Source organism: Syzygium oleosum, unplaced genomic scaffold (genome assembly GCF_021117445.2).
Source record: "Syzygium oleosum isolate NSW1041296 unplaced genomic scaffold, Sole_v2.1 Sole_v2.11, whole genome shotgun sequence".
In the NCBI taxonomy this organism is placed as follows: Eukaryota; Viridiplantae; Streptophyta; class Magnoliopsida; order Myrtales; family Myrtaceae; genus Syzygium; species Syzygium oleosum.
The window spans coordinates 6375723-6388826 of record NW_026607495.1 but is presented as its reverse complement, the minus strand read 5'-3'; positions in this window follow the sequence as shown (position 1 = coordinate 6388826).

The following is a 13104-nucleotide window of genomic DNA, read 5'->3' as shown; positions in this document are numbered from 1 at the left end:
AATTTCAGTCCGGGGATAAAAAATTACGGTTTTGCCCCTGTGGGCACCGAGGCTGGATTCGAAGGCCGTTTGAGGTTATTTTTCTCGGCCAAGGTCATTTTAGGGTGGTCACGCACATTTAGAGTGGTTTTGGCCAAAAATTGGAATTTCGACAAAAATTGAAAAAATAATATTATTTTATTCCCGAAACTTCGCAGTCGATTTTCGAGGGCTTAGAAAGTGAATTTCGCGAATCCGATGCCATATTATGTTGGCCACGCACATATGGAACACGTATGTGCGAAAATTGGAATTTCCCCCCGGGACCGGAAAAATGACGGTTTTGCCCCTGAACCGTTTTCGGGTCCGAATTTTTGGGAAATTTTTGGGATAAGTAACAGTGGTTATCAGCTGCATTATTGGCACCAAAGACCTAATTGCCCCTCAATTATTTAAGCCTATCTCTTTAGAACCGTTAGATTAGGGGCGTTTTTGTCAAATCGCGCGGATCGGCGACACGTGGCGCCCCTTGGCTGCCATGTTTGACCAGATAAGACTCTCTCTCTCTCCTCTCACCCTCACTCACGGCAGAACACCCCCAGCAGTCCCTTACCAGCAACTTCTCTCCCATTTTTCCTCTCTTTTTCTCCATTTTCCCTCTTGGTTTTGTCTCGCCGGAGCTTCGCCGGAGCTCGGATCGCCGTTCCGTCGCCACCCAACCGTCCAGCCTCACCGTACGACGCGACCGTCACTGTCCGTACGGTGTCCGTACGGTCGGGTGCTGTAGCGTCCGTACGCCGCCGTGCCGTCACCGCCACTTCGCCGGCCACCGTTTTCCGCCCGTTCGTACAAGTCCGTACCACCATGAACAGTACGCGCCCCGGGAATTCGCCCGCCGATTTCACTGTTCATCAATGATCGGCCGCCGTTCCCCGTCGCCGTGGTCCAGAAATTAAGTGAGTAAAATTCCTAAACCCGGATTAGGACTGTTAGTGCGTTTTTCTGGACTGGTTTAGGTATTATCGGTATAATTTGGACTGGCTTAGATAGTATCAGTGTGTATTTCAGACTGGGTTGAGGACGGATTGGTAGAAATTATCATTGGGAAATTTAGTGGATTAATGAGAATTATTTGGGGAGATTAATTGGATTAAATGATCAATTTAGAAGCCCGTTGGAAAATTACCGGGTATGTCCGGGTTGACTGATTGTACGTCAATTGTGCTTAATTGTAGTTGATTTCGTACTGCTATGTCGTATGTGGTATGGCTGATTTTATGGAGTGCGATTGGCCATTGTTTGGTTTACAATAATTTACTGATTTGTGAATCGCACGTTAGGCCACACGGTATTAATTGGGCCAATTAAGCACGTGTTGTGACATTGGGTGTCTGAATTATATTGGTGCTCGTGGTGCATTGCATTGCATAACATGCGCACGCATTGCGTATGCCAAGAGTGAGACATGTGATGAAATTGTGCGAGAATACGTGTCTGCCATGAGCATGTGATCACCTAAAATACCCTGAAGCGTTATACGCTGGGTTCAGATAATAATGAGTTGTGTGATCACCTAAGGACCTTTGGGTCATGACCTTCGAGTCGATACCGTCCTCATGCACTTTAAAGCAGGACAATGCCCAGTACGTCCGGAAGGTGACCATCCTCATGCACTTTGAAGCAGGCTCTGGTTCGCAAGGAGAACAGTGTTACGCCTCATGCACTTTGAAGCGAGGCTAGAGACACCTGGGCCGAGATCGGTTCTTGCGCCTCATGCACTTTGAAGCGGGCTAGACGCACCAGGCCGTGAAAAATTGATGACTCGAGTCGTAATAAATAATAAATTGGGCGATTGCCGGTGTGCGAGTGTGGGCCGGTGGGCGGAAATACACGTGACATGTCGACGACATTTGCATGCATGAACATGCATGGACTGGCATGCGAGTGTGTGAGCCTCGGTGCATGAGCATGTGATTGGCGTACGTGTGATAATATGTGCCACGTACGTGTCGTGATTATTATATATTGAACTGCCTAACCTGCAGGGTCGTAGGATTATTTGATTGTTGTTGCACTATGGTTTCACATATTTATTTTCCGGTCAGGAGATTGCATGCTAGCCTAGCCTAGGTTTAGGGGTTGAACTCACTTAGATTTGTCTCACGGTTGTGTAAACCGAAACATTTCAGACCCCCAACCGTAGAATGTCGAGGTCACCACCTCTTTCTGGGATACCGCATCGCATTCAGCGGTCGTTGAGCATGCACCCCTGTGGAGACAGAGCAGTAGATATGGAGTCAGAGGAGCAGTCGGATGAATCCTCGGAATCCTCAGATCCTGACTGGGATCCCTAAGAGCACCCTAGCCACTTACCCTTTTGACCCAGTGGCTGTTAACTGTTTGTACTGCTCGCTTTTGTTGTTTGATGGGTATTGTAAAAAGGTTTTCTATAGTAATATAAGTATGTACCTATTTTCTGCTGTGATCGTGTTTATTGCTTGGCTATTCTTGGCTCGTATTTTATAATTGTCAGGGTTATTTATTTAATTGCTTCTGCTTGTGCTTGTTCTCTGTTGGGCGTTGGGTCGGCGACATTTCCTGGGACGTCGCACTGCAATCGACCAAGGTAGGGATGTTAGCGCTTCGTAGTGTATGGGGCGTGATAGTGGATAGATATTTCTATAGTCCTTACTACGCGTCGTTTAAGGTGGAGACCACTTTGGAAAAAATCAATGCTCAATATTTTTGTCTTTCGTCTTGTTTAATTTCTTTTCCAGGTCAGACTTTTGGAAATGCCTTCTAGTTGCCCATTCTCTTGTGGCTTGAGTTACATAATGGGGCTAGTTGGCAACAAGATTCGCACCAATAAGTCAAGCTTGTCAACCACGTGCTTAGAGTCGTTGCCTTCACGTGGCTGAAATCTCAATGCACAAGAGAATCCAAGGCAATACCTGTTCGGGAAGAAGTAACGAAAAGAAATGAAACCCAAGATAATAGACATAAAACGGTGGATTTGTTGGGAAGATGAAAGTGGAGAGACCTGGGACCAGTCTTCGTTGAACTTAGTCCACTGCTTGCACCGTTCAACTTTCCTTTTTCTGTTGCTAATTTATTTTCCATCAAAAAATGTATTTTTCATTAAATATATTTAAGCTCTCAATCCCACTTAGGAACGTACCCCTCTCACTTTGAGCCCGTTAGATATTGTACTGTCAAACCAATAAATTTTATTTCAATACTGAAATGTTGTATTATTAACTATCACTTATTCTAAAGAATTATGTTATTAATGTGGAAGATCATAAAAAATTACCAACAAGCTATATATATATACACACACATTTTGTACCCAAGCACAGTGAGAAGAATTTCTTTTTTCACTCTGATTTTGCCATAATTTCTTCTTCAAATCTCATATATAAATCAAAATGCTTTTTTACTTTTGCTTTTGTTTTAATATATATATTATATTAGTAGGCACGCACCAATAATTGAAACTTGCCAAGCCAGATATAAATTAGTAATTCATTGACTAGGACCAACAACCATGGAGTTTATGGTCGTTGGCTTCATGTGGTGGAAGTTTCAATGCCCAAGGAGAATCCAAGGCGATCCTGCTCAGGAAGAAGAAGAAAACACGTGAGCAAGTTTCGATGAAAAAGAAAATAAAACCAAAAATAAAAGACAATTGCTGTATTTGTCTCCGTGGACAAGTGGAAGATGAAAAGTGGAGAGAGAGACTTGGACAAGAGAGAGAGAGAAAACCCGCTTGCACCTTTGAACTTTCCTCTTCTTTTGTTAATTTATTTTCCATCAGAAAAGTTATTTTTGTTGAGTATATTTAAGCTCTTGATCCCGTTTAAGAATTTACCCCTCTCCCTCTATCAAATATTGTTGTATCAAATCGGTAAACTTCATTTCATTACTGAAATATTGCATTATCAATGATCGCTTATTCCGTATTTGAATGGAGATTAATAAAAGATGAGATTTGTTTTCCAAATAGCTTTAGCTTCGACTATACTCCATAAGGCTTTTGTTTACTAATCCGGAGTCTAAGAATCCCGTCGCGGATTTTTTAAGCATTCTTCTGTTTTGATTGAAATTGAGCTTCCATCGTCGGCTCAAAAGCTCAGGGAAGAAGAGAGAATAGATGGGGCCCACTGCCATGCTAGTAAATGAATACAGTGGGCAGGTCTGGTGGGACGATTCTCTAAATATATATAATAAGGACGTGGACAGCGACTTGCAATGCATCCGGACAAGAAATGCATCATTGAACACTAATATATTTTATTATTTCTTGGACCCATCAAAGAGCAGCCAATGTTGAATAAGAATCCGTCGGTGGGTAGATATTTTTATGGCCCTTGCTACACGTCTTTTAAGGTGGAGACCACTCTGAGAAACATCAAAGTGTTTTTGTCTTTCCTCTTGTTTAATTTCTTTCCAGGTAAGACTTATTTAGCTCCGCGACAACTCTATCTCTAGATCCTTCCTCGACCTTTGTACATTTCTTACCTTCCTCGCTCCAAATCCCTGATCTTTCTTCCCCCTTGTCATCACTTCTTCCCTCACATGCCTGCAGAACCCAAATCCCATGCCCACGGCCATTCTTGATGGCCGACGAGCCACCCTCCTCGAAATCCCCGGCGACTTCGTGAGGGACGGATGCGCGGGGCCTCGATTTGTCGCTCCCCATGATGTCAAAATCACACAACAAATTTAATCTATGTAAAAAAAATGCTTTTATAATTAACAGATCGCTATGATTTTCCTCCTTTGTTTGGGTTTAGCCATCGAAATTACGACACCTCGTATCCAAGTACAAGAAAAATGCCATCACTTACTTGACTTAAGATTATGTCCACTCGAGGCCTCTGCCCATTGTTGTAGTGAAATACTTAGATTGTTGATTAGTGATTAGGCCTCCAACACCTTTGCAGTTACGACCCTTTCACAGTCCAACAACTTATATCGGCTTTCGAGATATACATTATAACTCAATAAATGTTCGCAAAACAGCGTCCCATGAAGGAAGGTTTTAATTCCATGGGGTGAGACCCATGGCGTCGTGCTCCTTGTCGTCGCTGTTAGAAAAGGACCCCACCCAAGGTTGGTGCACTACCCTCTTACTAAGTCAAACCGCACATAAATCCTGTTTTGTTATTAATTAATAAATTTGTGGGGAAAAAAAGTTATTAATTACTAAAAATTGCCATTTCTCACAAATTTTAATTTTTGGTCAAACTATTTCTCAACAAATTACAGAAAAAGAAAAAATAAGCAACTGGCTACTTGCTACCACCAATGTGAACGATCGAAACCCAACACGCTTATGCGTTATTTTAAACTAATTTCAAATACTTACTCCCCAATAGAAAATTCCCATCAATAATTTGCGGAAAAAAATTGGAAAATCATTAATGACATATATGATATAATATGATTACATGCCCTCGTTCTTAGAAATCCGGCTTTGCAATAATTACTAATTCGGGAACATCGTCATATATTCACACTGCAATTATTTACAACAACACTATAAAATAGAAAATGCTCATACCTTATGCTTATTAGAATCAGTTTTCAGGCCTCAACTATTTTCAATCAAGCAAACCTACTGAAAATATTCCAACTTCAAATCTTTACCGAAATACCCAAAAAAAAGTCATGTTGTCATTAGTATATCATCTCAATCTGCAAGTGTAAATGCATAAAATCGTAATTCGCGGTAATTAAAATGATCATCGAATAGTCAAAGTATCCTATACAATCCTCCATTTTCCGATTCTATCAAAGATGCGTACTAGTTATGATCGACTCAACTTATTTATCGAGGATCTTAGAAGTAGTCTGCTTTTCTTTACAGCTAAGGGTGCAAAACAGGAAAACAATTTTGAATAATCAATCTCATCTAATAATTGATTTATTTTATTGGAATATAGAATGAGTGCCCTGTTTTTCGGGAAGCTTCAATGTGAATTTATGGACACCAACTTGGGCCAAAAAGACAAAAAAAAATGCGAATAAATACCTACTTTTTCTAAATTTATGTTCGATTAATAAATTAATTCACATCTATTCACAATAAGCTCACCCTAACCCACGGTCCAGGTCACAGGAAAGCGCGTGGGACCACCTCTTGGGCGCGCAATCGGACAAACGGTGCCAGCCGGCAGCCCAGCTGTGCCGCAATACAAAGGACAGTGTCAGCATCTCTCAGAGGGGGAATGGGCGGTGGTGATGGGACCCACGTGGGATGGAGGCTCATAGTTATCGCCCGCCACTTGTCCACCTCTAAAAGTCAATTTGCTCTTTTTTTATTTATCTCTTTACGCACCTTTTTTTGGGCCGGAATTTCTTAAACACACTTTAAAAAAAATACTAAAGAATCTTGTTAATTAGCATTCTTTGACACTTCTTAAAATATATAATGCCTAATGGAAGTAGCAATAGAGACCGAACATAAGCCGAAAACAGGGGCCGATCACTCATAATGACCGTATTCGGCGAAAATTTATTATATGAATGTAATATGTGTATACATACTAAGTTGAATCTGAATCATTGAAAGTGATTGATTTTAAGTAGGTCTTACAAGAGATTTAGCGATGCGAAAACTATTCATTACGTACATTAAGTTCGTCCATTAATACATCATATACGATACTTATTAGTTGGTTCAGTAATCAATTTTCTGAGCGGGGTGGTTCAATTGCTTAACAAATAAACGTAGCACGCTTAATAGTCAAATAAGGAGAGTTTACTGTTTTCAATCTTCAATCTGAATTTTTTCAAAAATCAACACTTAAAAACTAATAAAAAAAAGGCCAAGAATAAATGGCCGCGCGAGTCAAGAGAAGACGTCACTGATGACATATGATTTAGCGTGCATAGGAATCCATCCCCTTTCACATATTCCACCCAAGACATCCTTCGGAAAATCTCCCCCTAAAATAAGAGAAAATTTCACCGACTCCTAATAATAAAAGTCGCATAAATCCAAAGTTTACTATCCATTTATATGTAGCTGGAACCCAGTTAGAAAAATAATAGTTATAAAAAAAATGATAATTTCGATGACATTGTGGTTGTTGTCTTATGAAGTTAGATCGTCCATCGAATAATTTGCACGATCTCTACCCAAAACTTCTGTGGGCCTTCGAGAGGGAAGGGCCCACCGTATAAGAAAACTCTAGAGTAAAAGTCAGAAAGAGAGAGTGTACGAGATTATACGGTGCCTACGTGCACAAAACCTTCTAAGAAAGTACCCTTTTGATCATCGCATTCTTGTAAATGTTCGATTTTAATCCCCATAGTTTATTTTAGTGACAAATCCTGTCAAAAACATATTCGTTAAATTGATCAAATGTTTTTGACCCTTGGACAAATTGAATTCATTTCCTTGGATAATCCAAATCCAATTCGAGCACATATTTGCTTGCCCTTTTATGCCAGCGAGCTGAATAAGCGAACTGATCTAGATGGACTGATTCCTTGTATATATTTTATGAGCATCTTCTCATAAAATGTTCAAAACATTGACACATGATAAGATAGAGTAATTATAGCACACAGTATTGGTGTAAAAAATATTCCCAAAAGCGGTCTTGTTCACTCTTCGTGTGACGGTTAGTAAGAGAGGGGATAGTTAAATTCCTCAAATCAAAAGTGAATAAACTACATCTTGCTTAAGTAGTAATTAATTAACTGATCAATAATAAAAATGGGATTGCAAGTCTCGAGATATCAAAAGATGAGATGTGCTCTCATTCATTTTGATCTAAACAATGGAGAGCATCTTCCAGATCAAGCTGGACAAGTAATATTGGTACGTTTATCTTTGATTAAATTATTCTTCTTGACCTCGCCCTCGAGTCAAGGCGATGCTTGTCTGGGAATATGTTCAATTTTCCAGGGAAATTAGGCCTAAAGATTGATATTACTTTCTTAATGAGAAGGTTCAGTGACCTTAGCCAAACACGATATCTATCAATATAAAAGGCCTAATTCTCTAAAAAAAAATTCAATTTTAGGTCTAATCCCAATTTTGTTTCGAATTTTTTTGTCTTGAAAAAAAAAGCACATAACTTTTTGGTCCAATCGTAAATTTGCCCAAAATTCTTTTTGTCTAAAACAACCCCTTAATTTTAGGTCCAGTCTTACATTCACCCTCGCTAGCTCTCCATCCAAAAATTATCATGAATCATCTCTAGTTTTCCTAATATTCTGAAAAAAAAAAGATTAGTTTTGGAGATAATTTTCCACGTCACTTGATGTTGATTTTTTATTGACATAGAAATGCCACGTTAAACAACTAATTACAGTTTTTGGACGGAGGGTTCATGGGGGTAGATTTGAGACTAGATAGTGATTTTTTTAAACAAAAAAAATGTTCGGGGTAGAGTTGAGATTGGATATAAAGTTGGAATTTTTTTTAGCCATAAATATGAGGGGCAAATTTAGCATTGGGGCTAAAGATGAGGATCTTTTGAGAAAAAAAAAGGTTCGGGATAAAATTAAGATTGAACCTTCAATTTGAGGGTTTTCAGGGAATTAGGACGGTATAAAAAGAGGGAAGAGTAAGTCGAGGAGCTTCATTTGTTTTAATCGTCCAAGGGTGATTTGTAATTAGATAGCATATAAGAATTTTATTTCTACCCCCTCTTCCGGTGGCCGGGTCCCACCAGTCCTTGTGTAACTTGAGGCCACCGCTCTTCTCTACCAAGTTTTTGTCCATTTCTTATTTTGAATGAGCGACTAGGCTCACCACTCTTCTCACTACTTGATTGTCAAGTTACCAATGAATCATTTAATCAAATTTATTGATTTTTTTCTTGGTCGAACAAATTTATTGATTTCGCATTTTCTTAATTAACCCAAAGCCAAATCAATATGACACAATATTGTTTGGTAACCAAAAAGCAATGCCATGACTTTATGCTTTTAAGTTTATCGTGTTGATAATTCCTTATATGCATGCTATTCAGTGCTGCTTTAAGTTTGTATTTATGTTGTACATTTTTTCACACTTGTTTTTTTTTTACAGCTTATTGCCCAAAAGTTCGACAAATAGGGAAAAGTGTCAAAAAAGTCCTAAACCTTTTGCATTAGTGCCAATTTAGTCCTAAACCTTTTTTTGGTGCCAATTCAGTCCTAAACCTTTTGCATTGGTGCCAATTTAGTCCTAAACCTTTTTTTGGTGCCAATTAAGTCCTAAAACTTTTAAATTGGTGCCAATTCGATCCTAAACCTTTTATTTTTGTGCCAATTTAGTCCCTTAGATCAATTTTGGCCGAATTTCTTGCGCGATGGAGGCTTTGGCCGTGATCCGTATTGCAGCGTGGACAAGTTTAATAATATTTTAATATTTTTTTTGAATTTTTATTTTTTTCCTTTTTTTTTCTTTTTTTTCCACTTTTTTTTTTGGTCCCCCTCCTCCTTCCTCTGGTCGGTCGCCGGTTCGGCGACCGACCAGAGGCCAGTGGCTGGCAAGCTCGACCTCGCCGGCCACTGGCAAGGGCGGTGGCCTCGCCCGGCGAGGGCGAGCCTCGCCATGGTCGGGCGAGGCCCAACCTCGCCAGCCACTGGCAAGGGCGGTGGCCTCGCCCGGCGAGGGCGAGCCTTGCCTTGGTCAGCCGAGGCTCGACCTCGCCGGATCCGGCGAGGTTGGGCCTCGCCCGACCATGGCGAGGCTCGAGCCCTCGCCGGAGGCCGCAGAGAGGGCGAACCTCGCCATGGTCGGGCGAGGCCTGACCTTTCCGGATCTGGCGAGGTCGAGCCTCGCCAGATTCGGCGAGGTCGGGCCTCGCCCGACCATGGCGAGGCTTGCCCTCGCCGCCGGCGAGCCTCGCCCGACCAAGGTGAGGCTCGCCCTCGCCAGTGGCTAGTGAGGTCGAGCTCGTCGGCCTCTGGCCTCTGGCCGGTCGCGGGTCCGGCAACCGGCCAAAGCAAGAAGGGGGGACCAAAAAAAAAAGTGGAAAATAAAGAAAAAAAAAGGAAAAAATAAAAATTCAAAAAAAATATTAAAATATTATAAAATTTATCCACGTCGGCGCCGGTGACCGGCCGTCGGCCGGCAGGCCTCCACATCAGCAAATTCCGATCAAAATTGATCGGAAGGACTAAATTGGCACAAAAATAAAAGGTTTAGGACTGAATTGGCACCAATTTAAAAGTTTTAGGACTTAATTGGCACCAAAAAAAGGTTTAGGACTAATTTGGCACCAATGCAAAAGGTTTAGGACTGAATTGGCACCAAAAAAAGGTTTAGGACTAAATTGGCATTAATACAAAAGGGTTAGGACTTTTTTGGCACTTTTCCCTCGACAAACATCTTGGCCCTCAAAGTAAATTTTCTTATGAAGTCTAGACTAGGGCTTTTGCAATGTCCGTGGCCTGGATTAAACTTGCTGGAAAGGGCAAGATCTTCAGAATATTTTGCTTAAATTCGTCTGAAATACTTCTGCCTACTTCTTTTGGAAGGCAAGCAATGATACCCTGCACTCTCGATTGGCAGTTTTCTCCTGACATGGTGCTTTACTTAATTAAATATCAGGTTAAGCATCGGTTTGAAAGCCTTCAGTGTAGCGAGGAAGATTAGATTGATCTTCATCTGCAGCTTTGCTCTAAATGGAGTATATGCATTTGATGGTGTGCAATTTGCTGTAAGCTTGTTGATATGATCGTTGATTTGTTCTGTGTAATTCTGGAGTTTTTGAAGTTTCTGGCCGTTAGTATTGGCTAGTGGCGTTGTTGCTTGTTGGCTTTTGGATAGTTGGTGATATTGTCTTTTCTGATTTGCCAGACTGTCTCTAGCACGTGAATATAATGACTCGGCTGTAGCTCGCGCAATATTTAATGATTTTTTTTATGAGAAAGTCCATCTTAAGAGATAAACTTCGGAACCATAAGATACTCAACTAACCTCGTTGACCAAGTAAGATGATAATTTTCAGATTCCTTCTCTTTACTTTCCCAAGAATCACTTAAAAAAAACGAAATGCTCTCGAAATAAGCTGCAATGAAATCATTTCCTACAATTTGCACTACAAAATTTCTGGTTCAATCTCCTTGTTGAACATACACGATCTATACAGTAGTCTCATGAAACAGGTCGCATGACTATCCTCTGCACAACACAGGATACAATTTGATATGGCACACCTCCTTCCACTATGACCCATCACACTGGGGAGGATGACATTTGCCCTCTCTAGTTGCCCTATGCTTTTCCTCGCTCTTCTATTAGCTGATGAATATGAACCTTCGAGACTCATTTTAGTAGATATTCACAGGTTCATCCAAAATAATAGCAACTGCCTGTAAGAGGAAGATGGATCATGAGATTCCGAATCAAAGTGTTCACTAGTACAGTTGGGCCAGCAGGATTTGCTTACTAGATGATCCTCTGTCAAAATCCGTGAGCTGTACATGCAAGCTTTACAGTTTTTTGTATTCCACCCCCCGAGTTGATTGAAATATGTTATTTTCCCTGAAAAAAAGGTTGCATCTGCTTGATAGTAATAAAGCTAGTAAAAGGGAAAGCACCCTTGATTGAAAACATTGCATGGACGAATAATTTCTTGTTCGTTGGAAATAATGTTCTAAATAAGAGTTACAATGAATACCGCGAGAATAGTAGCACAAATCTTATCACCAAGATAAGCCAGTCAATTAGCACCATTTGAATTTATATACCAGAACAAAAGTTGTAGCGTAATTTGGAATGAACTAGGAAGAAACTTGAAGCGACTTTAAATGCCAAGATATATAGATGTTTCAAAAATTTGAGGTTTTTGAACTTTTGTGAAAATTCAATTTGACTCTCAAGTTCAAGAGAATAAAATATAAAAGTAAAACCGAACATGCACGATAAAATCTGTTTGGAACCAAATGAAAGAACTTCCGCCCATGCTTTTGCATTCTCGCTGCTAAAATGATAATTCCCTCCAAGATGTATAGCAAGTCAATTTTGTCTGCGAACAGTCTCAACCAATTCTCAGACCAACTGATTTTCACTTCCATGTCCCTCTTTAGACATCCTAAAATAAGGAAAGAAACAATCATCTTTCAGATTTTGTCTCGATGCTGCATGCAATAACACCTTCTTGTTTCTACTTGTCTTTCTGCTTGTTATGCTGAATGTCTCCTAAAATCAATTCGGCATTCTTAGAAGCTCTTGGGAGGCATGGAAGTTGCAGGGGGAGAGTTCAAGCAATTTGTCAGGATTCACTAGCTTTTCTTTTGACTCATGCCTTTTATTTCTTTAACTTGAAGGACCAACTTTTCCAACATGAGTGCATCATCTAGAAAAACTTTACCGGGAAAGCACAAATTTTGGTTCTAGACAATTAGTATCTAATCCAACAATCTCAACCCTCTTTAGATATTGAGCCAAACCCACAAACAACTTCTGACGGCAATGTTCCTCTTCGTCTACATTCGCAAACACTGAGTCCCACTTGACCTGTAAATGGATAGCAAAACTTAGTCCTTTGTTTGAAACTTGCTGAGCTTAGACATTTTACACGATAAAACCATAGTTACTATGAACAATAATCATCATGGACATCAACCACCCCAGTTATGATAAACTGAACATACCTAATTCTCCAGCTAAGATATCAGCTGAAAAGAAGTACAACAGAGATCAATTATGCCTCTTAATTTCATCCCTCCCCTCAATAGAAGTCTTCTCACTGTTCCCAAAGCTATTCATAAAATGCCATTTACATGTAGCGGCATCATTCGCTAATCAACCATTTATCATGGACATGGAAAGCATAAGCTATGATGTTTGACTGAACTCACATGGCATAATAAAGCTACTGAGAGTTTAAAAGTGCCTCATTTGTCTCAAGGGATTAGAAGGCAGACGGCTGCAAACACTCAAGTTTTTCAGTATGATCTGCAGTGAATCACGAGTCTCGAGCTTGCTAAACTCATTGCAGGCTACTTAATGCAACAGTAGAGACCCACCCACACTGGTACAAGAGTTAGTAACACTGATTTACAGGCATTTGCTTTCTCTTCATCTCGCGGTTCACCAAAAACATTGTCTATTCAGCTGTTCTAGGATCAAACACGAATCAAAGTGAACAATCAGTGTAAAACAGCAAG